A 14,884-nucleotide genomic window follows, 5' to 3' on the forward strand; every position below is an offset into this window, starting at 1 on the left:
AAACTATCTTTCTTAAATGTAAGTTTCGGAATTTACTCATTGAAATCAATAGACTGTAATACTATTGTGAATTGTATTCTTATATTGATGAAATATTTTATCCTTAACATGAAATACAAAAAACAAGTACCAAATTTTAATTGTTTTGTCCATAGTCTTAAACTAAAAATCCAGATTGAAAAAGAAATAGTCCTCAGTAATGACACATTACAAATCTTTGAACAAAAACGGAATCGGATTAAATTCTCATAATGTTTGTCCACTTATATACATTTCACTCTAATGTTAGTTTATCTTTTTAAAATATTTTTGTTTATTTTTTTTTTCAATCTCATAAGATCATTGTGAATAAACAACAAAACACACACGTCCAGTATGCTTTCTTCCGACATTATACAACTCATCATTTTTCATAACTCTTCTTCTGTTGTTCTTTTTTTTCTCTTAAAAAAATATATATATTAGCATATCTTGTATAACATGTCTTAACGTTATTGCTTTGTACAGTCACTATGTTGTATGATCATATACATGTTTACAGTGTATGTATTATATTGAATAAAAAAAATGTAAAAAAAAAAAAAAAAAAAGAGTTATGATTGTCTCTACGTGAAAAAGTTTGACTTGATTTTCTGTTTAAGTTATTGCTTTGACGTTGAATAGGTAAAGTAAATAATGTATATTGCGACCTTAATTGAAGGAATTAGTTGGAATTAAATGAAACAAATATGTACTCCTCGAGAAGGAAATTTTTGTCTGTACATTATAAAGTTAGCGTATCTTTCCGAAGATCACGTGTATGTTAAGAAAATCTGTTCGGTATATTAGTCTCCACGCATCGATATTAAGAAGGTAACATCACCGTTGTCTGATTATGCACCACAACAGAGATCATTCTTAAATATCGTATAAATTATTTTAAACAAAACTATATCTGACGTAATCATAGACATACGCATGTTTGACAATCGCAACTAAGGAAAGAAAGCGGTTTCCTCGTGACGAAAATACCATAAAATCGTCACTGATTAGCCGGTTCGGACTGCACAAACTAATAAGGGACGACAATTAACGCACATGAGTTCAGCCCCGTTTTCTCAGAGCGCGATTGAATTGTGCACTGTAGCGTCACGTGATGAGACAAGTGTGCGCCCAGTCCTAACATCGTGACCTGGAACCCCTCGCTATCAATACGAGTGCCTATCTGCTGTGCTTACTGTGTCGTCACACGATCTCTTCCCTTTGCATGACCAGGCGCATGCCGTGACTATTGATACCACTATCAGAACACCTAAATGCCATATCTTGTCTAGCTCAACAAAACGTCAATCTTTAAATCACGACATTTGTGCCCGTACTTTAATGACCAAACACCAATATAAACAAATGTTGTCGTTCAATTTCTTTATTAAAGCAACAGCCATGGGTAGATTGTATACGATCCTTGTGTGTACCTTTTCACTCTGCTGTTTTATTCGAACAGCCAATGGAATATGTAAGTGTTCTTTTAATACGCGTATTCATCTATCCACGTTTCAGAAAATTTGTTGAATAAATGGGTACTAAACAAAGTAAAACACCTGATCAAGTTATTTGTAAAGCCTTAACGCCTGTTTGAATTTACCTCACACTTGGATATAATTGTTAAAATATTGACTTATTGATTAATCTTCATCTTACATAGTGTTATATAAACTCGTCTTGTATAACGTTTGAATGACTGGGCTATGTTAATAGTTTTCATCCTCCATATTTTTCTGTACAAGTTCAGCATGAAATTCATGTTATTGATCATCTATATATGTTAATATAACATAACTACAATATTAAGTTTGCAATTTATTAAGTTTTGAACAACACAATCAAACTGTTGTAAAACAGTTTATACTTAAAGTATTCATTATCAACGCATTTTCCAATTTAATTAATCCGAAATTTACCGCTAGTTGTTCCAATAATAATTTATTAATTTTTCTTCGTCAACAAGTTTTTTTTTTACCAACTTGTCTTATGTGTTTCATCAACTGAACTAAGTTCATGTTTTTCATTCTCCATAGTTTCTGTATAAGTTTATAATTATTGTATAAAAGTCTTGAATTCATCATCTGTATATATTAATCTAGCAAAATTCAAATTATATAGCTGCATATGTTTAATTTTGTAGAACAAAATCTAATTTGTGTATAATTAAAAAATAACTTGCAGTTAAACATGTTTGGAAATATTTACTTGCCAATGCCATGTTTTACAACTGGAATCGACGTATGTATGTATGATTATTCTTACGCGATCAATATGATACTTTGTTATATGTATTTGTACTCAAGTTGACATGAAGATATGTTCATTTTGTTGTTAATGACACAAAAGCTTTAGAGTTTACGTCAACAAATGTTTTGTGTTTCTGTCTTTTTATGGAAACGTATATGGTACACCCTGATACTGTGATAATGTCAACATTCTATGACGGCATGATATGAAAAAGGTGTCATGACGTCAACAATAACTCATCGTGTCGACTAAAACTACGATGGCAAGTCATTTTCAAAAGAGCATGACGCCTAAAATTATGTTGATTTGTCGACATAAGATAAGTTGTCCAGACTTAAACAACCCGCATGTTGACATAAGAGCCTAAATCTCTGACGATATTTTAACTCTTGCCGTCTTTTAACTTTAACTATTTCTGTGTCGTTTACTGTATGACGACATATATCTTGATGACTTGCAAGTAACATAATGTTGACATGGCGATATGAATGAAGGAGTCGATATAATTTATGTGGACAAAGGTCGTTGTTACCACATTATTTGGGTGTACCATATACGTTTCTATGGAAACGTATATGGTACACCCTGATACTGTGATGATGTCAACATTCTATGACGGCATGATATGAAAAAGGTGTCATGTCGTCAAAAATAACTCATCATGCCGACTAAAACAACGATGGCAAGTCATTTTCAAAAGAGCATGACGCCTAAAATTATGTTGATTTGTCGACATAAGATATGTTGTCAAGACGTAAACAATCCGCATGTTGGAATAAGAGACAAAATATCCGACAATATTTTATCCTTTAGCCGTTTTGTAAATTTAACTATTTCTGTGTTGTTTACTGTATGACGGCATATATCTTGATGACTTGCTAGTAACAAAATGTTGACATGGCGATATAACTGAAGGAGTCGATATAATCTATGTGGACAAACGGTGTTGTTTAAAAATTATGGAATCGTATATGGTACCCAAATAATATGGTCATGCCGGGTTAGTTTATATCGACTAACTGTGAAATAACATGGTATGTCGTCACAGTTTTGGGTTTCAAAATCTGTGTTAGGGTTTTAAAAAATGCTCATAACTTCTATGTAACTTTAGATATAACCTTCATATTTAGTAAGCATGTGTATATGGACAAGACCTCACCATACGCACACAATGTTTGACCCCTTTTACCTTGACCTTGAACTTAGGGTCCGCGTTTAGGTTTCAAAATCAGCGTTCAGGTTTCGAAAAATGCTCATAACTTATATCAAAGCATTTTTCGGGCGCATATGTCATCATATGGAGACGGCTCTTCTTTATTCAATTTTAACCATTTCTATAACTCTCAACACATTTGAATGAAAGAACAAAACACTGTTATTCATGTCAATGTAATCATTCTGATTCGATGAGTTATTGTCCATAATGTTTGTATGTCTGCACCCAGCGGTCACTAATTAAATTTGTATTAAAAATATAGAAGTACCAAGATGCGCGTACGGTCACATATGTATATATGTAAATACATACGTACGTACGCACGTACTAATTGAATTTGTATTAAAAATATAGAAGTACCAAGATGCGCGTACGGTCACATATGTATATATGTATATACGTACGTACGTACATACATATATACATACATACGCATGCATACATACATACATACATACATACATACATGCGTGCGTGCGTGCGTGCGTGCGTACATACATACATACATACACACACACACACACATACATACATACATACATACATACATACATACATACATACATACATACATACATACATACAAACAAACATACATACATACATACATACATACATACATACATACATACATACATACATACATACATACATACATACATACATACATACATACATACATACATACATACATACATACATACATACATACATACATACATACATACATACATACATACATACATACATACATACATACATACATACATACATACATACATACATACATACATACATACATACATACATACATACATACATACATACATACATACATACATACATACATACATACATACATACATACACACATACATACATCCATCCATCTATCTATCCACCCATCCATCCATCCATCCATCCATCCATACATCCATACATACATATATGTACATACATACATACATACATACATACATACATACACACACACACACACACACACACACACACACACACACACACACACACACACACACACACACACACATACGTGTATGGTATACAATGTGAGGACCTTGACTTACTTCGGGGCTTGGAGGACCATTTTTAAGGAACGCATCTACACTTAAAAAAATGTAATGAGGCGTTGCACTGACAAACCATTTGTTTGTATTCTGAGTATCGTTGACATTATGTAAACCGTTTCTTCATAAATTCAATTTAAAATTATGTCAACAATTAAATGCGGCCAGAGGACAATCGCATGCTACCATCGCTTTGAGGACAGTGTTTTGTTGTCAATGTTTATTTACACTGACAAGACATCATAAGCACAAAACTAAGGTATACATCTTTGCGAGGACAATTTACTCAAATAAGTTTTGACCTTCAAGGATGACCTTGACCTTGATCTTTCACCACTCAAAATGTGCAGACCCATGAGATACACATGCATGCCAAATATCAAGTTGCTATCATCAATATTGCAAAAGTTATGACCAAGGTAATGACAGACAGACAGACAGGCAAAAACAACATACACCCGATCATTTGATCCGGGAGGCATAAAAAGCAGTCCTCGAACTGTCGGTAAGCACATAAGCACAAATCTAAGGTATATATCTTTGCGAGGACAATTAACTCAAATATGTTTTGCAATATATCAGAAAATAAACAATGTATTTGTGTCACCAAAATGTTATGAATCTAATACAAATGCTGAATTATACTTTCCGGTACATATGTCAATGTTTAACCTGCCATACAATACTAGAATTGTCACAATACTTGCGAATAATACACCACAACTCCGCATGTTGTAATATGTAGCAAGTGGTAAAAGAATGTCTAAGATGAGCATATCTGTTGTAATATGTATCGTAGGATGATGCAATTCGCACATACACAACTTCATATCATAAGAAACAATGCCTTCAAGTTCGAATGTTGTATGTAGAAGTGTAGGAACGCCTGCGGACAAGAGTTTGTCCACGGACAGACAAACTTGCGGACAGACGTCCATGTTGATTCCAGATACCCACTTTACTTAGTAACGGTGCGGGGTATTATAATCAACGAAACATGATAGCAGTTAGAAGTATCCCTTTGTATTCGAAGCTTACTTCGTCAAACATTTGTTTGTGTTTTATGTCGCTTTGTTTGTAGTCATGTACTGTTAAGGCAATTAGTTACTTGCCTTAAAGGAAATACTAGCGGGTGTAATGAAAAATTTATATTCTGATATTTTTTGAGTTTCATGATTCCTATACATTTAATATGCATATTCTTGATTTTTATACAATATATTAAATCAATACCTTGCAGTTATTTCTTATATTATGGAAATTACCCTGTCCAAAGTATGTTCGCTTCGCAAAGCAATGTATATGTGCTTTAAAGTGAAAATATACGTGCTTGGTATTACGATCCGCTACAAACATTTCCAAGTTCCGTGCATTTTGCAATGGCTTATATAGACCATCTAGCATACGAGTTCACGTTTGAAATATGCTTATAATGTTTAACGTTACTTCATGGTCATCATTTTTCCAAATAATTACATATATTTGAATGCACACTTATTTACGTATGTATAAATACTTGTACCAAACGTATTGATATTTAAATTAACATTCATTAACTTTATGAAATTACTTATACATACATAAAGCTCACTTTTCATTGTGCACGTCAAGTTTAGGTCTTTAAAAAGAAGTCCTCGGACTGTCGGTATGTGTCCATTGTTAAGCCCTCGCAACATCGGTCAAATATAAGCATGTTCACTGACAAAGTGGTAATTTCATTTGCTTTTAACGAATATTTCAACTGCTGCACCGAGTAGATAGTGTTTATTTGAAAGTGTTGCACGCATAAACAGGTCTTTGAAACGTAATCTAGAGGAACGTATAAACAGACCCGCGAAACAATTTATTACGTATAAGTTATTCGTGTTAAACAGTTTTTCTGACATGACATTCGATACCGTCCAAACCAATTCTTAACCATTTCCAGTGAACAATTTTAATGTTATGTTTTGTTAGTTAATCAATAACATGTAATTTTAGAGCGAACATAATCAATAACAGAAGCATCAGAAACGTATGCCCCACAAACAGGGCTTTGAACTCGTGACCCGAATTTCAATAGGGGTCTTCTACTGTCCTAGGACAATGCACATGTGAAGAATCAAGCCAATCGTTCAATTTGTTGGCGTGTTATTGATTGGAAACAATGTTAACACTTATTGTGACAGACCTTGACCTTTGACCTAGTGACCCAAATTTCAATAGGTGTCATCTACTGTCCAAGGCCAATGCACATGTGGAGTATCAAGCCAATCGGTCAATTCGTTGATGAGTTATTAATCAGAAACGATTTTCACACTTATTGTGACAGTGACTTTAGAACCATATTTCAATAGTGGTCAGCTACTGTTTAAGGTAAATGCACATGGGAAGTATCAAGCCAAACGGTAAATTTGTTGATGAGTTATTGATCAAAAACGATTTTTACACTTATTGTGACAGTGACCTTTGACCCCAATTTCAATAGTGGTCATCTGCTGTCAAAGGCCAATGCACATGTGAAGTATCAAGCCAATCGTCAATTCGTTGATGAGTTATTCATCAGAAACGAACTGATCTACCGACAAACAGACGGACAGACAGACCGACATCCAGCAAAACAACATACCCCGTCTTCTTTGAAGGGGGGCATAATTATACAAAAAAGCAACACACTTTTGATTTAAATATTTTAATCAACGAGGTAACTACTCAGGTACTACTAAATATTATAAAGCTAAAAATGTCAGTTATATGACTTATCAGCTTTTGTGTTACTGACATTTTTTTTCAGGAGAAGCAAAAATCTGTTTTATTAAAATAATAAATATTTTTCGGTATTCCAATTTTCTTATTAGTATTAAAATAAAATTTGTAAAACAAAACACAACTCTCAATTGAGATGTCTTTTTTAAAACAATCAGAAAGAAGCAGTTACCATAATTGTAACACTGAAATATTTTGAATGCAAAAAGTTACGTAAGTGATCTTTATGTATTTTGGAAAATATGCTGTCTTGAAAAATCCACAAAATGTCTGTCAAACAAATTATTACATTCAGTAGATGACATGTATGTTGTACTATATTTATGTAATAACAGTAGACGACATGTATGTTGCATTATATTAATAAGTCAAAACAAAATGATAGTGTGGTCATGAGATCATGTACGACATTCTCATCTTCTAATTCCAATCTATTGACATTCATGTCCACACGTAATGAGGCGAAAAATACCAACACTCATACAATAACACACTCCAACATATATGTCTCTTGAAACTTATAAATTGTAACATTTAGTGAAATTAAACACATCAAATATTAAGAAATAGTCCACACATAAACCAATTACAGTCATCAACTTATCATTATATTGACGAAATATAATTATTCAAACAAGTAACCCAGCACAAAACATATGGGTTTATTAATGAAACATCTTTAGGAGATAAAAAAAAGCTATTAACTCATTTTTTTAATAAAAGGGCAGGGCGGGGCCTCAGAAGGGCAGGGCGGGCCCTCAGAAGGGCAGGGCGGGACTTCGGAAGGGCAGGGCGGGACACCCTTCCATTAAGGCCTAGCTGGAGCACTGCATGTAGATAATACAGACATTGAAATCACATGAAACTAGCTTACAGAAAAAGTTTTAACTTTAAGCTACATGTAGTTCAAAGGCTGAAGATGGGGCAAGAAGAAAAGCCATTTCTTCAAAATATGGAGCTAAAAGCTGCTTAAAGATACCATTGTGGGTTAAAGGTTTGTTGTACTTTTGCAAAATAAATTTAACAAAGAACATGCCTGTTGTTACAAAAGCGTATAATAAAAGTGCAGATGCTGATCAATACATTTATATGTATACTACTCTAGCAGTAAATCCTTTTGAGAAATATGCAACACAAATCCAAAAAAGTAATTTATACTAAGAAAAACAGCTGCTACTACATATGCGCCATAACACACTGTCAATAATGTTACAAATCAAGTTACAAATCATTGGAAAGGAAGGGCGGGGCAACCTTCCATTAAGGCCTTGATGGAGCACTACATGTAGATAATACAGAAATTGGACTCACATGAAAAGCAGTCCCAAAAATAAAACAAAACTTTATGTGAGCACATCACGCATATAAAATGAAGATAAAAAAGAACAATTCAACACGTGTCCTAAGGACACTGATTCCCCTATATTCCAGTTGTCTCATAACTCCAATTATGTAGAAAAAAGGACCAAAATACACAGGGGAATAAGTTCTCATGCTGGGATATTAATGTTTGTAAAGTTTCATTCCTAGCATTTATCCTTTTTGATTATGCGCAACAAAAAATCCGAAGGACATGAGTACAAGGTCGAATGTTAATGTAAAATACGAACAAAAGATAAATAGTGATGAATGTTTATACACAATAAGCCTTGTAACTAAGGCATGCTTTTCAAGGAAATAAACCAGTAGTTCACCCCTGCTGGCTTGACACAAAACACACAGCTTGTTTAGTTTGCACTGTTTAATCTTCTCTGCATTGAAACTTTACATATTTTAATGTAGCTTTTCACTTGTTGCCAAGGTCTGTTCAACAATACAGGTTCTTTTTTTCGGCTCTCCTCAATCTCGTGTTTATCTGGCAGCTTTGAAGTGTGAAGATATTTTCCCAGTTGTCGCTCAACAGCAGCTTGTTCTTCAACAGACCACATTTTTCTTTTCTGCGCTTTCTTTCCGACAAAGCTGGTTGTTGCTTTGGTTGAAACTTTGGACTGGCTGGTTGTGGCTTTGGACTGGCTGGTTGTGGGTTTGGACTTGTTGGTTGTAGCTGTGGACAGAGCAACTGTATCAACAACTGGTGTATCTTCTTCAGAATCTTCTTCCAAATTACTGTCTTCTTGGCAGCCGGCTCTACAATAAAAGTACAGTTTTTTAATTAACAATTAATTAAACTTGTATCTATAGGAAAGGAATACCACAAGGATTAAGATGATAAGCCTATTTTAGTTAGAGAACATTCATTTGGTACATTTTTTGGTAATTCAAGGGTAATTTAAAAGTGCTTCAGGTTATTGCACTTCACTTGGCTGAGAGTATATGCCCACAAACATTTTGACCACAATTGATGATAGGATTAAAAGTAGTATCTGACTGCTTATAAAACTTGGCCCAGATTTTATCAACAAGTTTCATGATGATACAACTAAAACCTTTATGAGTAAGAGTTAACATAGTTCTCCTTGATGCTGCAGGCCAAACTGCCTGCTGCAGGTGTCCCTATAATATGATCAGTTTTTCAAGAGTGTATTGTTGTTCCTAAATAGGGCCATTATTATGATTGTGTTAAAAATATTACCAGCATTTTTTTGTGCACATTTTTACATGCTAGTGATAATAGTATGTTGGTTAAGTTTCGTCACTTTAGTAGCAATACTCTTTGAGTTAAACAAGACACCAAAATTAATCACCAAAAGGGACTCATTATTTAAGAAAAGAACTAGTACATGTTGTTTTGTTTCTACTTCTACACCAATATATTGATTTGCTAAGATTACTGCTAACATTCCAGATGATACCTAGTGTGTTAATTATGGCTGCTTAATAGTATAAGTTTGAAGTTTGAAGCAAATAAGATGTGTTTTGCTCTGGATGAACAATTAATAACAAGCCCATGCCCCTTCATATTATTGTGAACAATTATTCTTGTCACTTGTCAGTGGAAGGCACTACCTGCAACACATTTTAATATTAACACAATATTCAGCTTTTACTCAAGAAACATGATCATGAAATGCATAAATATACTCATATAACTATATGTCATGAAATGATACTCTCAAAGTTACATAAAACCTTCCATGATTGAAAACTTCATTTACATTTTATAAGTGACTAATTCAGCCCAGTGAAATGATTGTCTGTGAAACTGATCATAGTAAACATAAAATATCAAAATATGTCCACCATCTATTACGCACTACAACTTCAAATTCCCTCAATGTCCTGTCCTGTTCTGGACACAACCGACAGGTATTGAAATAATTTCAAGATTTATAAAACATTTGTACTTCAAGTGTGACCTTGATCTGAACCAAGGGAACTTAAACTTGTTCAAGACACATCTGATGGTGATGGTGAACATTTGTGCCACACTTAATTATCTCCATGCATAAAGAAGACCTATACCATGAGCCCGACACAAACATATACACTCAATATCTAATATTAGTTATATGTACAATTATCAAGTGTTCACTGTGACCTTGACCTTGAGACGAAATTCAGCTGTACGAGTCATTAATTGTAGATGACAATCTGGGCTTCCAAAGAATAATAATTGCTAAAACTAGGGATGTCAGAAAATTTAAGGTTTTTGGAAACTTATGAGTAATTACGGTACTTATAACGAAAACCCATAACCACGACTCACCACAAAAGGCATGTCTAAACCTGTCCCCAGCTGTATAACTGAATTATTTTCTTAGGTCTACCATGGAAATGTTTTTAAAAATTGAGGACCAACAAGTTTTACAAAAGTAAACACACAACAAATTCCCTAAAACTGAGGTTTCCACTTTTTGAGGATGTTTTATAAAAATCAAATAACAAACTCCAACAAAATGAGGACTATACATTTTGATGACTTGCACACATGCTTCCCAGAATTCACGTCACAACAAACTTCAATATATACTAAGGACTTCAATATTTCATGGATATCACACATATGTGTTTCGTTATCAAACACACAGTCAACAATCCCTACAGCAGGAGGACTAGAAATATAACAAATGATTACATATTTCGAATCACAACAAACTCCTAAACAATGAGGACTACACCTTTTAAAAATCTATTCAATACTTCCAGTTCTACTCCATGCAAGAAGCGGGAAAGACTGATGCATTGATGGACGGACTGACGATTCTATATGCCTCCCTTTGGGTTCATAAAATCAACAGCAAGGAAATTGATACTAGAAAATGGAGCTGAATTGTTCCAAGGACACAAATAACAACAACTACAAAACACATTTGTTAACTGAATTTATGAACACTACTAGAAAAAAGCATTTTCTCACCAAATCGATTCTTGACTAACACTGGGCAGTCTGTCTCTAAGGGCTCTGCTATTCCGTATATGTTCTCAGCCATGACCCTGAACTTGAACTTGACTCCAGTCTTCAGTCCAGTGACTATTCTGGACTTGCACATCGGTATGCCAGGCACCTTTTCCCAGAAGTCTGAGCACTCCTGGCATTTCTCTACTGTGTAACCTAAATCAAGAGTGCATTCCATAATCTGTTTACATGGCAACATCCAAAACTGGAATATTGTTTCCAATTGATTGAAATAGGGAAAGGTAACTTAAAAGATATATTGTTGTGTCAAACACTAACACAAATATATTTTCTGTCATTAAATAAGTTCAGTTTATGCATTGAAAATGATTTCTTTACAAAACAAGAATATCAGTGAAACAGATGGATGCTCCCCGTTGATGCGCTTTGTCAATCTATGTGTTAATATCCACCTAACAAAATCTATGTTTAGCCTCGGTGACCTTGACCCCAGTGACCTCAAACCTCATCAAAAGGTAGTGGTCCATGCAAGGTACCTACATGCCAAATATGTAAGAGATCAGTAAAATATTGAAGGCGCTATGAGAAACTGTAACTAAAGTGTGACGGAAAAATCTATTACTAGCCTCGATGACCTTGACCTTGACAACAGTGACCTCAAACCTCATCAAAAGGTAGAGGTTCATGCAAGGTACCTACATGCAAAATATGTAAGAGATCAGTAAAATATTGAAGGAGCAATGAGACACTGTAACAAAAGTGTGACGGAAAAATCTATTATTAGCCTTTGTGACCTTGACCACAGTGACCTCAAACCTCATCTAAAGGTAGAGATTTCATGCAAGGTACCTACATGCCAAATATGTAAGAGATCAGTAAAATATCAAAGTCGCAATGACAAACTGTAACAAAAGTGTGACGGAAGGAAGGAAGGAAGGAAGGTAGGAAGGAAGGAAAGAAGGAAAGAAGGAAGGAAGGACAAACTGGCAGCTATATGCTCCCCGAAAATTTCCCGGGTGAATAATATGCCCAAGAACAAAAATTTCATTTTCAATAGTTGTATTCATGGTAAACGAGCCTAAATCAGAGAATATAAATTGTAATTAATAGGACTTACCGATAATTGGTAAGTTTCTTTTGTCCTGAGGTGGTTTCCATGCCAATCAGCAGGAGTCCGCAAACACATCACTGACCTCCAGAGGACCTTCGGGGGGTCCACACTTGTCTGCAAAACAATTAGACTACTTGTAAATTTTATGAAGAGACTATTGTTACAAAACAGAACACTGGCACGGAAATTATGGTAACAAACAAAACATTTTATGCATATAACCCTTTCCCGCTAGAAGCAAAGTGAAAATGGCTATGTGCAAACAGCATAAAACTGAACTGGTAAATGTTTTTTTTGTTACTGACAAATTGCAAAATTTAACATACCAATAATGATGAACGGAATATCTGCAAAATCTCTGCCATGATCGTTTTCAACAATCACAAGGTAGTTTCCAGTGTCCCCATGATGTGCTTTTAGGAGCTCTAGTGTAGTACAGTCATTAGTGTTGGAGGTGTGCGCCTACAATATGTCAACCAAAATAGACTTGACTAATAATAAAATATGTTGCAGCTGATGGAGGTTAAGGTAGGTTTGCAAATTGTTTATATTTGATGGTTAGTTTAAAACTAGAGCCCAGACATGGGGAATGCCTGTCCGTAGGACATTGCCGACAAACATTTCAAAAGGCCGAAGGTGAATGCAAGATCGTTAGCCTTACTGTCCAATAATGTTTGATACCAAAGATTGCAACTCCATTGCGGTGTTCAAAACAACATTATATCGTGATTAATGGTTCCTGATATTTCCGGAAATGAAAAGATAATTCTCGTCATATATCTTAACAACCGACATTAGAACACTGCAGCATCAAAACATTCTGGTAATGATTCCCAAAATAAATGGAGCTTCTTGAGTTGTCGGGAATGCAGAAAAGCCCGCCACATGGTCGTATATGATTTTACATGGCGTTGCACAAAAAATGTGCTTCCAAGATGGCAGACAATAAAAGCAAATTACGAGGCTCAGAAAATTATAATTGACGATAAAATTAATGACAGACATGATATAATTAGTATTTATTAATGTTAAGTGCGTGTCATTCAACGATGGAGGAAACGTTTTGCATACACAAAATATATTTTAATTAGAAATAATCAGTAGTATTTTTAATCTGTTTAGGTGAGTACATGTACAATTACTTTTGTTTCACTCGGAAATGGCGAAACAATTTGAATATTATTCAAAACACTAAACTGGTCCCAAAGATTTAAATATCAATACATAATTACCCTTGGGATGGGTTTTCCTTTTTTGGTCCAGATGACAGTGGGAGTAGGAGAACCGGTAATGCCCAGTTTCATTGTAAGTGGCTCCCCAGCACATACACAAACTTCAGACGCTCAAGAAGAGATGTGTTGGTCAGGTGAACCTTTGGGGACTCTGTAAAAACAGCAAAAGGAAAATTAAATAGGTAGCTGTTTTCAAATTTTGCTCTTTGTCAAGTTTAAGCTTCTCTAGCTAGTATAGTTGTAGGTGCAAATCAAAATATTTTTCTACACAAATATATTAAAACAAGAAAATTTCTCTTTATCTGGGTATTAGTCCACAAGTGTCGTGTTAAATGAGACAATTATGTTAAATGCGAACTTTGCTTCTTGGCATTATCATTATTTTAAATCCATTTTACATCCCCCCAATTTTTGTTTTATAGTGTATTACAAATGAGTTTGAAAAGCTTATCTGCAGGCTCAACGTATTTTTAATGTATTCATTTACAAATGGTTATCATTACCTTGGCTTGATTTCACATATTTATTGCTTTCAACCACCTCCTAAAACAAGTTTTTTTTAATAACAAATAAAATGTTCAACATATTATTTAAGTCATGAAAACTCTTTAAAATATAACAAATTAACAAACTTCACTTTCAATATTTTTTTAAACACAATTTTTATAACAAAAATACATTCTTTATAAGTACTTTTGTTTATAATGGTATTACATACTTTGTCTAAAGCCTTAAAAAAATTATAAACTGTGAAGACTTTCCTTTTGATGACTGACAAATTTGTTTTATATAATTCAACTCACAACAACTCCAACAATATGAGGACTTTACCTTTTGATATGTTTTTATGTTTACACATAAGTTTTTTCATAATTCAACATACACAAACTCCAACAATATGAGGACTTTCCCTTTTGATGACTT

General features: G+C 34.1%; 1 long non-coding RNA gene across 1 annotated transcript; it reads right to left on the reverse strand.

The window, feature by feature from the left end:
- Nucleotides 1–7,230: 7,230 nt before the first annotated feature.
- LOC127873025 (uncharacterized) lies at nt 7,231–14,095 on the reverse strand. Its single transcript, XR_008045898.1, has 5 exons — nt 13,961–14,095; nt 13,055–13,190; nt 12,735–12,842; nt 11,618–11,812; nt 7,231–9,447 (listed from the first exon to the last, which is right to left on the reverse strand). It is a non-coding gene; the product is annotated as an uncharacterized LOC127873025 (long non-coding RNA).
- Nucleotides 14,096–14,884: the final 789 nt, after the last annotated feature.

This window comes from Dreissena polymorpha, chromosome 1 (assembly GCF_020536995.1).
Source record: "Dreissena polymorpha isolate Duluth1 chromosome 1, UMN_Dpol_1.0, whole genome shotgun sequence".
Taxonomy (NCBI): domain Eukaryota; kingdom Metazoa; phylum Mollusca; class Bivalvia; order Myida; family Dreissenidae; genus Dreissena; species Dreissena polymorpha.